We start from the raw sequence: 14110 nt of genomic DNA on the forward strand, positions 1-14110 counted from the left end.
CTCCTCTGTAGTTCCTGCCATCTGGAACACATTTCCTGTAGCCCTCTGCTTCATTGACTCTCCAACTTGTTTCATTTCCCTCCTGCTCAGCAGGGTGATGGCTTGCCAGAAGTAATGTTTCAGCAGCATTTTGGAAGTGGGGGTCAGGGAGGCAGGGCCTCTGGTTCCCTGGGGAAAGTGTGGTATGGAAGGCAATCAGGGAATATGTATTGGGTCCTACCTGATGTTAGGGCCGATACAGCCTTAGTAGCTCAAGTATCAATAGCACTCACCCAGGCGATATTACAACTGACATGCTACCAGGGCCTGTGGTCAAGACAAAGATTGGTACCACAGTTCTCCAGCCCGCATGAGGGCCTGACATTTACACAGGCATCGCCATCCTATTCATTTCTTTCTGTCTCGCTCAGTACCTTTCATGCCATCTCCTATACATGGAACATCCTCTCAGTACATTAGCCTTCTTTGCCCTTCCCCTCCCCAAGCCTTCAAATCCATCCTAATCCATCCTTCTTTCAGTGGGCCTGCAAACAGAAAAAAGAGAAACAAATAAATAAATAATGATCATTTAACTAAGGGGAGCAGGTTCTTCCCATGAGAGTTGTCTTATTTGTACATCTTTTAGATTGGGTCAGCGGCTGTTTTGATATTTGTGTCTGAGCACTGAGCATGCTGTCAATGTTTGCCGAATAATATTAACTACCAATAATCCCAAAAACACCTAAACTTTGAAAAGAGGAGACGCTTTGTGACCTATTATAAAAGAAGTCTTCAAATTAATGAGGGGAATGAACATGGTTGATTATTTCATATTTATTCTGATGACAAGAAAACTAATGGCCTTGATTTTTCCCAGTGATTTAATTTTTAGTGGTGAAATTCTGATCCTAATGAAGTCAATGGCAAAACTCCCATTGTCTTCAATAGGGCCAGGATTTCACCCTTGATATGTAGTCACCTTTTACCACTTGATGCTGTATCTTTGCCAGTCGCACAAATTCTTCCTGTGCTATCATAATTAAACAGTATCTCAGACAGTATCTGGCTAAGGTTTTTAATATATGGAAAAAGAAGGGTGTTTTGTTTTGTTTTGCTTTAATTTGAAGTCAATGAGAGTTGTGAGATTCCTCAGCAACTTGCAGGATTTTGCCCTAATAGTATTTACAATAATTAAGCACACTAATTAAATAACAAAATAAATGACAAATTGATCCTATGCCAAATAAAAGACTCAAATAAATGATTAATGAGAGAACTTAACAAAATCCTCTCTCAACCTTCTCCAGCTCACTTCTTAGGGTGAAAAGCCTGCTTCCCACTTCCGATGTCTTTCCTGATTCTCTATCTTTGCATCTGCTTGAATGGTGGTTAGGTCAGCATTGTCTATATTTGACTTTCCATGCTCAATTCACTTTGATTTCTCTTAAAAGGTCTTAAAACATATTTGGAACACGTCTCGTCAGCCTGTGCCTCTGGTCCTGCTGCCCCCATCTATCCCTGAATCTGCAGGACCAACTTTAGCCTGGGGCAATTTGTAGTACGAAAATCTTGATAAAAGGGCTACGCCTGCTCCCCAATGAAGAGGTTTTGAGTCCTGTGCAAGAAGGATCAGGCCTGAAGCCTACCAGTTCATTTTACTTTGGGTCACATTGGGAGCAGAAAACTTCCACTGGTTTTTGGAAAGAATGTAAGCATTTGAAAATAATGTTACCAAATCCCAAGGTTCTTGCTGAGTTTTTTTATCTGTCCTCACATAGGCAAGAAAGCCAGCCAAGTCAACAAGAGTACTTCCTGCTTCCAAATGGGTAAGAAACACCATAGAAGTCTCTCTCTTGGTATTTATTATTGATTATTGCTATTACTTAATATTCATAATGCAGTCATGCCAAAAGTCCTAATCAAGATAAAGTGCTTGTTGCTAGGCTTGGTACAAACACATAAAGGCTATTAGAAGAAGGTTATTGCGTCTATAACACCTCTGGGGACTCTCACTGCTGTGGATCCCCTTGGCACTGCTGTCCCTCCCAAAGCGCCCCAATTCAGCAAGGTACTTAAGCACATATGTAAATTTAAGTGCCTGAGTGGTCCCTCCATTGCAGTCACTGAGATTAATTATGTGCTTAAATTAGGCACATGCTACGTACTTTGCCAAATTGAAGCCAAAGCGAGCAATGGCTTAAACATCTATAATATATAGTCCAATATCAGCAAAGCAAGAAGGCTCTTTTATAGTTCATTATCGATTCAGTTAAGGTTTATTATTTACCACCTAAGTAATATCCATCAATGAAAATAATTTTTTTAAATAAGTACATAATGAGAATGGGGCTGCCATATGATATGTATGTTAGCAGCACTTAGAAAGGAAAGAGCTCTCTAAGTCACTGTTCAATTTGTCTTTTGTGAGTTATGAATATTTCTTCCACTGAAGTATTTCTCTCCATATCTTTGCATTTAACTTTCCACTTTTTGAGTTAATGATGATAAAACAAATGTTTATAAAAGCACAGGAACTAAGAATATTTTTTTGGCCTTTCATAAGTGGTTGCAGAATATGAGTTCAGTAGACTGATTGCTGTGATCATCAGGTATGCAATATACAGTGCATAACAGCTCTTTCTGCTCTTATCTGCAATGTTATTTTGTAGATAGGAATATAGTCATTAGGATTGCCAGCAGATAGCTGATTTCAAAGTTTTCCTTTCTCCCCTCTCATGCATTACATCATGTCACATTATCTCATCTAACAAGCCAGCATAAAGTCTGATAACACTGTGTGCATTTAACTTGTAGCTTTTATCTGGGCTGGAAAGCTGCCATCAACTTTGATACTGACTCCAAATTTTGGGCAGATGGAAGCAAATGGGGTGTCAGTGAGAAGAAGGGAATTCTTAGCACTTACAAGCACCTCTACATCTGTGCTATTTGTTTTAAAAGAGAAAATATTGTATGCTAAGGAGGAACTCATTATACTGATCTGAATAATATAAATTAAATTATTTGCAGAATATTAAGAGTCAGATATCCTGTACTCTGAAATTTTCAAATGATTGAAGGGTAAAAATAAGTAAATTAAAGCATCATGAGCAATATGCTGAATTACCTATGGGAGATCTGAATACCTGTAAATATAAACTTACTTATCTTCCTAGAAGACCAAGAGGATAATATTGCATAGCTGGCATGTTAAAAAGTAATTTAAAAACCCCCCAAAAAACTAACTGAACATAAGTCTTAAAGTACTTAAGTAAGAAAAGAACAGAATTAGTAACCAAAACACCTCCACAAAAACAAAACCATTTTAACTACAGGTCTTTGTAGACTACACCATTTTGAATTTCCCAGTTGTGCCCACATGCTGTTTTCTAGTAAAGATAAGTAAAAATAAAATTCACCTGGCTGTGCCATTTCAAATGATACTACACATCATGAGGTGATGTACCACAGTGTTAAATATATGTTGTGCCATGACACATTCTGACCCATGAAAGACTTTTTTATTATTCTTTTCTGTTGCACCTGGAGTTTCAAGCAGTCATATTCACATGTCCAACCCCTTTTCATACAGTCTGTTCAGTATATTTAACTAGATTTCCTTGAGAACTGCACTTGCATGGTCTCTCATTGTAACCCCTTACCACACAGCATGAGTTTTATGGTTAAATAACCATTTATGTATGTATTTTGTGACACTGTTGCTCAGACAGAATGGTGTTTTAATCAACCTTGAAGAATTGAGGACAAAAGCAGAATCCATTGGCCCTTGACTTACAGCCTTCAGGAAAGTGACTGTGCTTTATTTCCTTCAAAGTTTCTAAGCAAAAGAAAGGACAACAGCAGGATTTTTCAGCCACACACTCGTTCATTGGGAAAGTAATACATGAAGGTCATTGAAAGGCTCGAATGGAAAGAATTCTTCTGAAGCGAAGCATTTTATTTTGTAGGATTTTTGTCCTTGGTTGGTTTAGACGTGAGCCACAGAGTGAGGCGAGGAGTTCAAAGCAAGACAGAGACAAATCTGACTAAAACAGAACATCTGCAAGCTCTCCTTAAGGGACTTGCTAATATTTATCTGCCTCTCTCTCTCCTTTGTTGTTGTTGTTGATGATGAAAATAGTGATATCTGTGGAGGTAAATCTATAAAAGCAGATTCCTATCCTTCAGGTATGGAGGAACTTCTGTTCTTTACACAGATACCTTCCGGAGAAATCAGAATAGAGTTCTAAATGCTAAGCATTTAAGTGATTGTTTGTATTGTTCTCAATATCATACAATATTTCCAGGGTTTACTCAAAGAATTGTTATATTAGCACCACAGGAAATAGCCTAGAAGGGAAATGTTACTTTGTAATAAGAGAGATACTGTCTGGTATGTCTGTACTTTAAAATAAATAAATAAGCAATACTTAAAAGAAGTGAAATGATTCCAATCTGAACAAAATGTCATGGTTGTTCTCAGAAGTGTTGGAACATGGGAATACAAGATAAAGCCCTGCTAAAATTGGTTATGTCCCTTGATAGCTTTAGTCAGCTATGGCAGGAAAAACAAAGACATTTCTTGCTGTGCAGTAACCATGTATACGGGGCAGGAATAGAGGAATAAATGTAGGGAAGTCACACTGACATAATAATGTAATGCAAATTTTCATTTGCTCTAGTGAAAGCATGACAAAGCCTCCCTAACCTACAGCAGCTTTAGTTACTGTTTTAAGGGTGCTTATTGTGCGTTTGCTTGATTTTTTATATGTAAAAGAGTGTTTCGATAGAATATTGCAATTGAAAATGTATGAGCACTTGCTTAGAGAGTATGACCCATGGTCAGGATCTTACATGAGGGGCAACTTTAAAAAAAAAGAGTTCTGTAATAAAAGGTTGTACAGTTTGAAATGCTGTGTGATTCCACTTAATGGATGTGAATAGTAAAGTATTTCAGTACAGAAGGAGCAGTAAGTGAACAATTAGGAAATTAAGGTCAAACATTGTGTGATGAGCCATAATTTTTGGAATTAGTACAATTATACCAATCTCCAGAAAAAAACAGGTCCTTAAGAAGCTTTATTAATTTGTGATCATGCTACCTGCAATCCAAATGAGATCAAATAATGTGGCTTTGGGGCTATGAGCCCCACACTGAACTGAAATAAAAACATGGATCCAAACAGGTTAAAACTTCAAGGCAGTTTGAATCTAAATCTATATTTGAATCCAGATCTTAGATTTTCAGTTGGTATCTCTGTAAAGTCAGCCAAGTAAAAAATGTGGATTTGATTCTTCCTCTAAATTTTGGGAAAATTTAAATCCGAATCCAAACTTTGCAGTTTAGGCTCAACCCTAAATAGTACAAAGGTGTTGTGGTCTTGTAGTCTACGATCCAGAAACATCTGAATTCTAACAGCAGCTCTAGTATTAGCTCCTTCTGGGACCTTGGACGAGTAACCTGACCTCTCTGTTGACCCCATCTCTTCAATGGGGATAATGATTCCTACCTTCCTTGCAGGAGGGGTTTGTGAGACTTAATCACTTAATGCTTGTAAAGTGCTTGGAAGATGAAAAATGCTGAGTGCTAAGTATTATTATTACTGTATATATCAAGGATAAATTCCTGAAATAAAGTCACGTTGTCCTTTCCCCCCGTTTTGGCAGGCAATCAGAATAGCAGTGATGGGAGAAAGTCAAGAAGTGCAGAAATGGGAAAGCTGTGAGGCAGAGCAAGTCCTGGGGGCTGAAGTGCACTCTTCTGGCACTGCTAAGAAAAAAAGATAGACTGGGGAGCAGCAGTAATAGAGGAAAATGAGAGAATATTAGTATTCTCGCAAGAGGATGAACTGATGGAATAAGAGTAAAGAACGAATAGCACAGTTGAGAAGATGGGTCCCATGTAAAGGGTTGAGGGACAGTTTGCTTGTAGTCAGTTGAAGCCTGGCTGAAGGAGGAGGCATGTTGAACTTGAGGGATCAGAAGTATACCAGGGAAACCAGACCAATGAGAAGTTGCTGAGGTGGTGCCAAGAATTCAGATCTTTGCAGTGAGGACTACACCTCTGCCAGGGGGCAAGATCTATGTGTACCAAAAGTACATGGTCTTATCACACAGTTGATCAGCTAAGTCATTTCTGGAATTTAACTATATATCTTAGGTACTTTTATTACCATTACTATAATAACTGAGCACCACACACCCTTTAATATATTTATCCTCAGAACACCCCTTGGAGGTTAGGAATAATATTATCCCCATTTTACAGATGAGGAAGTAAGGCACAGGATGACTAAATGACTTGCCTAAGGTCACACACACGTCTGTGGCTTCTGAGTCCCAGGCTAGCATGTTAATGGCTGGACCATGCATAAGAGGTAATGATATAAAATTAATTCCGGATCTGATGCCATTGAAGTCAGTGGTGTAATACTAAGGATAAAATTGCTCCAGTAAGGTTTTCCTCATTTCACAGGGCACCTGAAGGTTGATGTTCAAAAGCATATAATGATTAGTTTACCAAGAGTGAAATCCTGGGTCCACTAAGGTCAAAAGCAGAACTCCCTTTGGCTTCAGTGGGGCCAGATTTCACCCCAAATCTTTGAGTTTTTAATAGATTTCTGGAGGAAATAAAACAAGACTCAATGGCCAAGTGAATTAAAACAAATTCAGAGGTTTACTGTATGCATTCTACTTGAAAATACAGAATAAACTGGCATACATGGCTAAAAGCACAAAGGCATGTTTAATGTTATTTGTGCATGTTTAAATAACTATTATGGAATGAGATGTAAAAGGTATTTATTTCTCAAGATTTAGAGCTAGTATAATTCAGAGATATAACAAAGCTATTTTGACTTGCTAAAGGTTGAGAGAGAAATTAGTCTTAGCCCTGGTCTACACTTACCTGGAAATTCGGCGGCAGTCGACGGGAATCATGCAAGCTACGCAGAGTAGCTTGCGTAACTCCCATCAACTGCTGTGCTTCCCTTCTGCATGCCGTCTTCACTGCACTGTGCCGACGGGAATGGCGTTCCTGTTGACGCAGCGCTACGCAGCTTGAGGGGGTGGATTTACTGTGTCGACTTCCTGATCGATTGAGCGGGTCTACACTGGCTGCTCAATCGATCCAGAAAGATCGATCTGACGGCGGTGACTTTGCCACCATCAGTATAGACATACCCTTAGTAACCAATTGGATGGCCTTCTGCTGCATTCTAGGAGTTACTGTCACAGTCAAAACATATAAAGTGTGTTTCTGTTGATAGCTTACAAGACTAAAATGAAATATGACTTACTGCCAAAAAGCAACGTACTATAATATTTTTTATATAATGCTAAAAGTGTTCAGGGTGTTTGAAAGGCATGAGGAGAAAGATTGTAAGCTCTTTGGGGAAAGGGTATCTTTTACTTATGCATTTGTACAGAATCTAGCTGTCTTGGTCAAGGACTGGGGCTCCTAGGTGCTACTACAGTACAAAATAAAAAATAAAAGGTTCTGAATCTGATCTCATATACATCACTTTTATCTCACTTATAAGACAACAGCATTACTCCACTAGTGTTACTCAGGATCAAATCCAAGGTCTTTATCCCAAATAGCTTACAGTCGACAAGACTTTGTGCTCTGCAGAAATGGACTCCCTCTCATTTCAGTAAGGGTACAATAAATTGCTGCAACAAATCTTCAGGAAATCAGAATTTCAAACTGCAGGCTCCATATAGAGCCCAAGAGAAAAGTAAGAGAGCAAAACCTTAATACATGACAAGGGTTTGTTTAAAAGGGTAGGAAAATAGTAGGGATGCTGCCAGAGGAACACTATAATTTTCCCTACTAAGAAAAATATGGCCTCTCTCTTCACCTAAATATATATAGTCATTATGGTCATACAGTAACTTAGCTGAGATGGTTTATGTGAGCATGATTTAGGGTTAATGAGATTTTGTCAGGGTTTTTTTTTTTAAATTGATCGTTCACTGAGGAGAGGGGTTAATAGAAAAATCAATGTTTTAAACTTACTGTTTCTTAAGATGTCAATTACCATTCAAAGACTTATTACATCTTTGCTATTAGGTATACTTGCAAACTCTTGCAGACCATTGCAAAAGCAAACATATGTAATTTATGGGCACTCTCAATTGTAATAATGTCTTGCTTGCATTCCATTTAATTTTAAAAGGACATTTAAGCATTTTTGTCCTCGAACTACACCAGGGATATCCCAGCATTGCTCATCCATGGATCGCATTAGTAACCCTTTGGCAGCTGAAATCTCCTGTAAGTGAGCAGGGCAATCTGACTGACTCAGCAACCAGCAGTGTGCTAGCTCAAAGCTTGATTATGCACATCTTACTCTCATTGCTGGGGAGGGAGGAGGCATGCAGACTCAAGCCTGCAATGGGGCAATCTGAGCTTCACATAAATGCTTTTTCTTTGGCTGTTGGCAGCTTATGGAATAATCTTGGGAATTGTTATGTTGTGTTAACACATTATGAAGAAACTGTTTAAAATTGGGTGACTAAAGTTATGTTCCTAAACCCATACTGAGTCACCTAAATCAGTAGTCTGATGCTGAGGAATGCTGCAGGTTCAGCAGCTCCATTTGATACCAAGTTTCAAAATTTTGCACTCTGCTACCATAAATGATCAAAGAGAAGTTCCTTTTGGGACTTGTAGGTCAAGATTATTTTTTAAATGCCTAAAGTTAGTGTTCTTAGTATGCATTTAGGTCCCTGGGCAAGTACTTTAATTTTTGAAAGTGCTGAACACACGGCAACTCTAATTAACTTAGTAAAATCAGGCCACTTATTTAGATATCTAAGTGCAGAGGAAGATGTCGAACTTTAGGCACCTATTTTGAAGGAAAAAAAAAAAAAAAAACCTTTAAACACCGCTCTTTAGGCCCCACTCTTGGCTGTGTTCTGTAGAGTTTGCATGTTCCGTCTGATCAAAAAGTCTGCATATCAATACTCTAGCCAAATTTAATGTGCAGGAAATATTTTCCAAGTAGTATATTACAATGTGGGATTTTTGCAAAATGTGAGGAATTCTGGGATTTCAATCAAACATCATGGGAAGAACACAACCATCAGAAACTAAGATACTAGTTAATGTTTGTATAGCACTTGGAAAATGTCCAACACTACATAAGTGTTTATTATTGCTTTTTAATTATTAAAATAAATGTGCCTAAGATATAAAGTTTGAATCTGGAACTTCCTTAGAGTTCTGGGTGTTCAGTTCCAGAGTTTTGGTTTTGCACATTGTATCTTGTTTATTAATAATAATAATAATAATAATTAATAATAATACCTGACTCTTGTATAATGCTTTTTGACCACTCACTTCTCAGTGTTAGGATCCAAGTCCCAGTCAGATCTAATATTCTCTTGAAATCGGAGATGTTCACCTCTGCAGTGTTGATTTAGGTCTATTTCTAGTTATACATTAAATTTAATCATGGTGGATTGAGATTTTCAGAAGAGGTGAGTGCTGGCCTAATTTCTGCAATGAAGCCAATTGCATTTTACTGTTAAGTTCAATGGCAGCAGAGTTAGGCCAACATCGAGGATTTTAAAAAATGGCAAGCCCTTAAATTACAGCTAGGGTAGAAGACTAGAAAAGAAAAATACAGTTAAGTATTATCAATTTCTACCTTTCTACTATAATATAGGAATTTTGTTTATATAATATAGGCCCTTCATTTTGACTACAATTTAACATTTCCAAGGCAGATCTTGTATATGCCTTTACTTAATTACATGGAAATTCCAAAATCAGAAAACCTTGATGTCACTCAACAATTTCAGCTGATTTGTGACAACAATATATTTAGATAGCTCATCATTTACAAAACTGAAGTGCTTAAAAGCAAGCATATGAAGACTGAAGTATATCATAAATCTTACACTGTCCATGTAAAAACAAATGATTTCTATCAACTAATGCATATTTCATCACAATACATCCACCTTAACTCTGTCCTGGCTTCTCTGGCATACAGGGAAACATGCCCATTGCTACATCCTTCTGTGGGATTCAGTTTACTCCCCCGGTATATTGAACCTACACCTTAGTGAGGTGGCCCCATAGCCTGCCTCCTCTCTGCTTCTTCCAGACCCTTTTGGGATGCTGTTTGCCCCAGTAGACTAGGTGTGAAGGTGTCCTTGCTCTTCTCTGAGCACAAGCAGTGAAATTCTTCCTGGCCCGCAGGTGAGGGAGGTTCTCCATGCCGTCTCTGTGTTCTGTGAACACACATAAAAGTCACACATTACTTTGCTCAATAATAGCCTTCATAATCATGTGTGTGATTGTTTACCAAGATATTGTACCTTAATTCACTCATGATAACAAATGGACTCTGCAAGAAGCCTGCCAGTCACCACTGACAATAGTTAGTGTGAGCTGAATTAATAACAGAGAGTCAAAAACTGCACTCCATACTTAGTTTTATTGGCCCCAATCTTGTTCCTACTGAAGTCGATGGCCAAATTCTCATGGGAACCAAAGTGGGCAAACGGAGTTCAGTGGGATTTTTACCAGAATGAAAACTGTAGATTTTGGCCCAAAATGTCTGCAGGAAATTATTTACAGCCAAAGTGAAGCAGATAATTCTGGTGGAAATCTGACTGTGTATCCTACCAGAAATGTCACCCAGACATGCAGTCACTTGGCATCAGAAGTTGTACACCAAATAAAAATACAAGTGCGGTCTTGCAGTGGCTTGCACAATGATTTGGACTCCTAGGCACTGTGATAATACAATAATAATAATAAATTAATCATTAATAATAATATTTTTCAAGAAGCGAGGTAACTGCTGTCTAACAACAAGTCCTTGTTGATTTCAGGCTGCCTCCAGAAATGTGCCCTACTGCAAGACTACAAAAGCAGCGCAGCCCGGGTATACAGCATCTGTTTCTTAAATTTTACAATCCTCAGTTGCAGGGGAAGAGGACAAAGAGTAGAATTTGGTAGCAAATGATGGAAACTATGATCCCCATTTGCTTTCTTCTTACAAGGCCAAATTCTGTCATCCTTACTCATGTTGAATAGTAGCTTTACTCTATTGGAATTCCATTTTTGCAATAAGGTACTAGTGTGTGTGATAGAATCCATCCCTAAATCAAGGAATTACTAAGGGCCTTATTCAGCATGAGTAAGCGATGCAGAATCTGTCCCCAGTGTAATATCTTCTCTGTATCACTTTCAGACTAGGTTATGAATGTATTTGTAACACCATCGATAATTCAGTTACATGAAATCAAATCAGTCTTCTACTAGATTACAAACTTCGTAATAATTTAATGACCTTTATATTTGATTAATATACATGAGATTTTTATCAAAAAGGAATCAAACTTCATTTAAATTATGCCAGTAAAATAAATTAAATCTTTTGTTTCTTTATATTACATATGTTCATGTAGTAAGGGTCTCTATAGTTTATTTGATGATAAAACACAAAAAGTAGAAAGAGAAGCTGGAGAAGAGAAAAATTCCAGGAGAAGATACAAGATGTAATCAAATTGTATTTTCAGTATATTCCTTAAAATCTGTTCTCAAGCAAATTTATGTGCACATAATGCAAGAAGAGGACCAGATATTAGTGTGGACTCATTGGTATGGAAATTTCCATTATGTGTCAACTTTGTGGCCTCATTGCTGAAAAAGTGGACACTAATGACTTGGCAAAAACTGAGTGGATTAATGAGTTTATGATTGTATGTAGAATAGATTGTGTTTCTGAAGAGGAAAGTATCATGCTACTAAGAAAGTAGGGCTCTTTAGCAAAATTCAAACCTGATATGAGTTGAATCCTAACAAAAGTCTCTGGACTAGATGTTTTGAAGGCCTACCGTCTGGAGTAAGTTCATGATGATCAGAAAATTAGCATAAATTGGTCAGAAAGTGGATGTATGAGGCAGAGTAACATCATTTACACTTATGCAGTTTTAGGAGAGGTCACTTTCTGACTTCAGCAGAGTTGCTCCAGACTTACATCGCTGTAAATGAGGGTTGAATATAGCCTCATGATCCATGCGATCCATGTACTGCACCCATGTTAACTGACTTGAATCCTGTTTACTGTGGAATCAATGGTGCTGAAGAGATGTAAATTGAGAGCAGAATTTGTCTCAGCCACTTTGCTTGGGAAGCAACGTCATCTGTTATTGTTGAACTGCAAAATAATAGCTTAGTTTAACTGATGTGAAAATGTGCAACTCATTCCTCTTTTGCATAAAAAATAGGACATTGGCACATGATTAAAAAGTGGACCTCTATTATTTCACACAGTTCCTGCAATCGAATAATAGCATGTTCTCAAAGAACTACTGGACACAGCAGCTCTGTTCTTCCCAGCTGCTCCACTGCTCCTGCTTTCTGCAGTGCTCTCTGATTCTTTGGATTGAATGGCTCAATGAAACAGGAGATCAGCAGGTATCCTTTGTTCACCATTGAACAAACTGTCCCTGGCAAACTGAGGCATTTGTACAATAAAGTAGCTGAATACACAACGGAGCTTGGTGGCTCAGAATGTTATTGATGAGGTTTTATTCAATATAGATGGACAAGTAAATCAAAACACTCAGGCAGCTAGACAATTCATCTTAGAAAATGTCTACAATTCTTTTTAAAAAGTGAGTTGTGTTTCTGTCAATGATTGATTTTTCAGCATGATTTTTGTCTTGAAGAGAAATTATCAAAGTCCACCCTTTTGTTAGGAACTGGTCAGTAACAAATATAACTGAAGAAAACCTTGATTTTTAGTAAAGTTTGCCAGTTCACTCAACTCTTGTTCAGATTTTTTTTTAAGATCCTAGAGTCCTTAGCATTTCCCTCAGTCTCTTTCAACTCTCTTATATTATACCCACTGTCTCTAGGGGTGCTGGAAGATGAACAGTGATGTGCTGTGATCTCTGTATTTTGCTCTCCTGTTTCTATTAAGCTGTTAAGACAACTTTTGGCAAGGAAAAGCAACAAGAACCCTAGCAGTTAGAGAGAGAGAGAGAGAGAGAGAGATATTAAAACATAAAATTTACCTCTCTCTTGTTCCACATAATTGATACTTCAGTGTGTTCGTCAACAGGCTAGTGTGACTTGCAGTACTGAAAAAGGGAGATATCACTGTCAGCTAGTTTTTGATGTTGCTATGTACAGTACTGTAAGCAAATAGCAAATAGAGAGTGAGACTTTTCTTCCCACACAGGAGTACCAGGAGACCTGTGTCTTGGTCAACAGCTGATAATTGCTCACTGCTAACAATCAGTGGACAGTGAAGTTGGAATTTCTTCATCAGGTCTGGGGAGCTCTTGCAACTCTACAAAGATACAGAAAATCTTCACTTGAAGATCTCTTAGGTGGCACTGATCTCAATTGGATGTTCCGTACTGGGAGAATTACTCAGTAGGGATCGTTGAATATGATGATTATCAGCTAAATTTAATCACCCAATTATTCCCTCTATTAATTGAACTGGAAAATATTCAGATATCAAATTGTCAAGAGTGAGCATGTCAAACATGTACCTACCTATCTTTCTACCTATCTGCTTGGGGCTGTGACCCATCACTGCAGTGTGTGAGCACTTCCCACATTTCCATTGCAAGGTCCCTTCTGGACGTGAATTCATGAAGTCTTTAGCTCTTTTCTTTTCCCATTTTTAGGAAACTCTGCTTGAGATAGAGCTTTTTTCTTTCTCCCCCCCTCCTTTTTTAATCTTGGAATTAGAGTGGGGTGGGAGGAGGAATATCTATTGTATATGTCACTATGTTTTGAAGAAAAAGCTTTATCAAAGAGGAAATTCTTGCAGAGTTATCTCAATGTCAGCCTCTGGATTTGTCTGATTTCTTGTTTGTTTTTTTGTTTCCTTTTTATTTATTTAGGAAGTATTAACAGGTTTACAAATAGTTTGCCTTGTACATATCAGAAAAAAATCATTACCTCAGCGAGCTTTTGTTTAAAGATACATTATGCAAAAATGGTCATAATTTAACAGTGTGTTACCATATTACAGAGTATCATTACATGTCATTTCTAGTGATTTTATTAAATTGAGTGAAATATCTGATTACATATGTTTAACCGTCCAGGCATACCTATCAAATATTAATTTTCAAAAAACTGGTTTGC

At 37.8% G+C, this 14110-nt stretch overlaps 1 long non-coding RNA gene across 1 annotated transcript in view; it reads left to right on the plus strand.

The window, feature by feature from the left end:
* The window catches only part of LOC137159216 (uncharacterized), a 149572-nt gene extending 137164 nt beyond the window's left edge, over window positions 1-12408 (plus strand). The window contains exons 3-5 of the long non-coding RNA XR_010921593.1: window positions 1758-1805; window positions 10828-10880; window positions 12275-12408. This is a non-coding gene — a long non-coding RNA (uncharacterized lncRNA). The remainder of the gene's footprint in view (window positions 1-1757; window positions 1806-10827; window positions 10881-12274) is intronic.
* Window positions 12409-14110: the final 1702 nt, after the last annotated feature.

Source organism: Emydura macquarii, unplaced genomic scaffold (assembly GCF_026122565.2).
Source record: "Emydura macquarii macquarii isolate MOO-44397 ecotype Brisbane River unplaced genomic scaffold, CSIRO-AGI_Emac_v2 contig_1790, whole genome shotgun sequence".
Lineage (NCBI taxonomy): Eukaryota > Metazoa > Chordata > Testudines > Chelidae > Emydura > Emydura macquarii.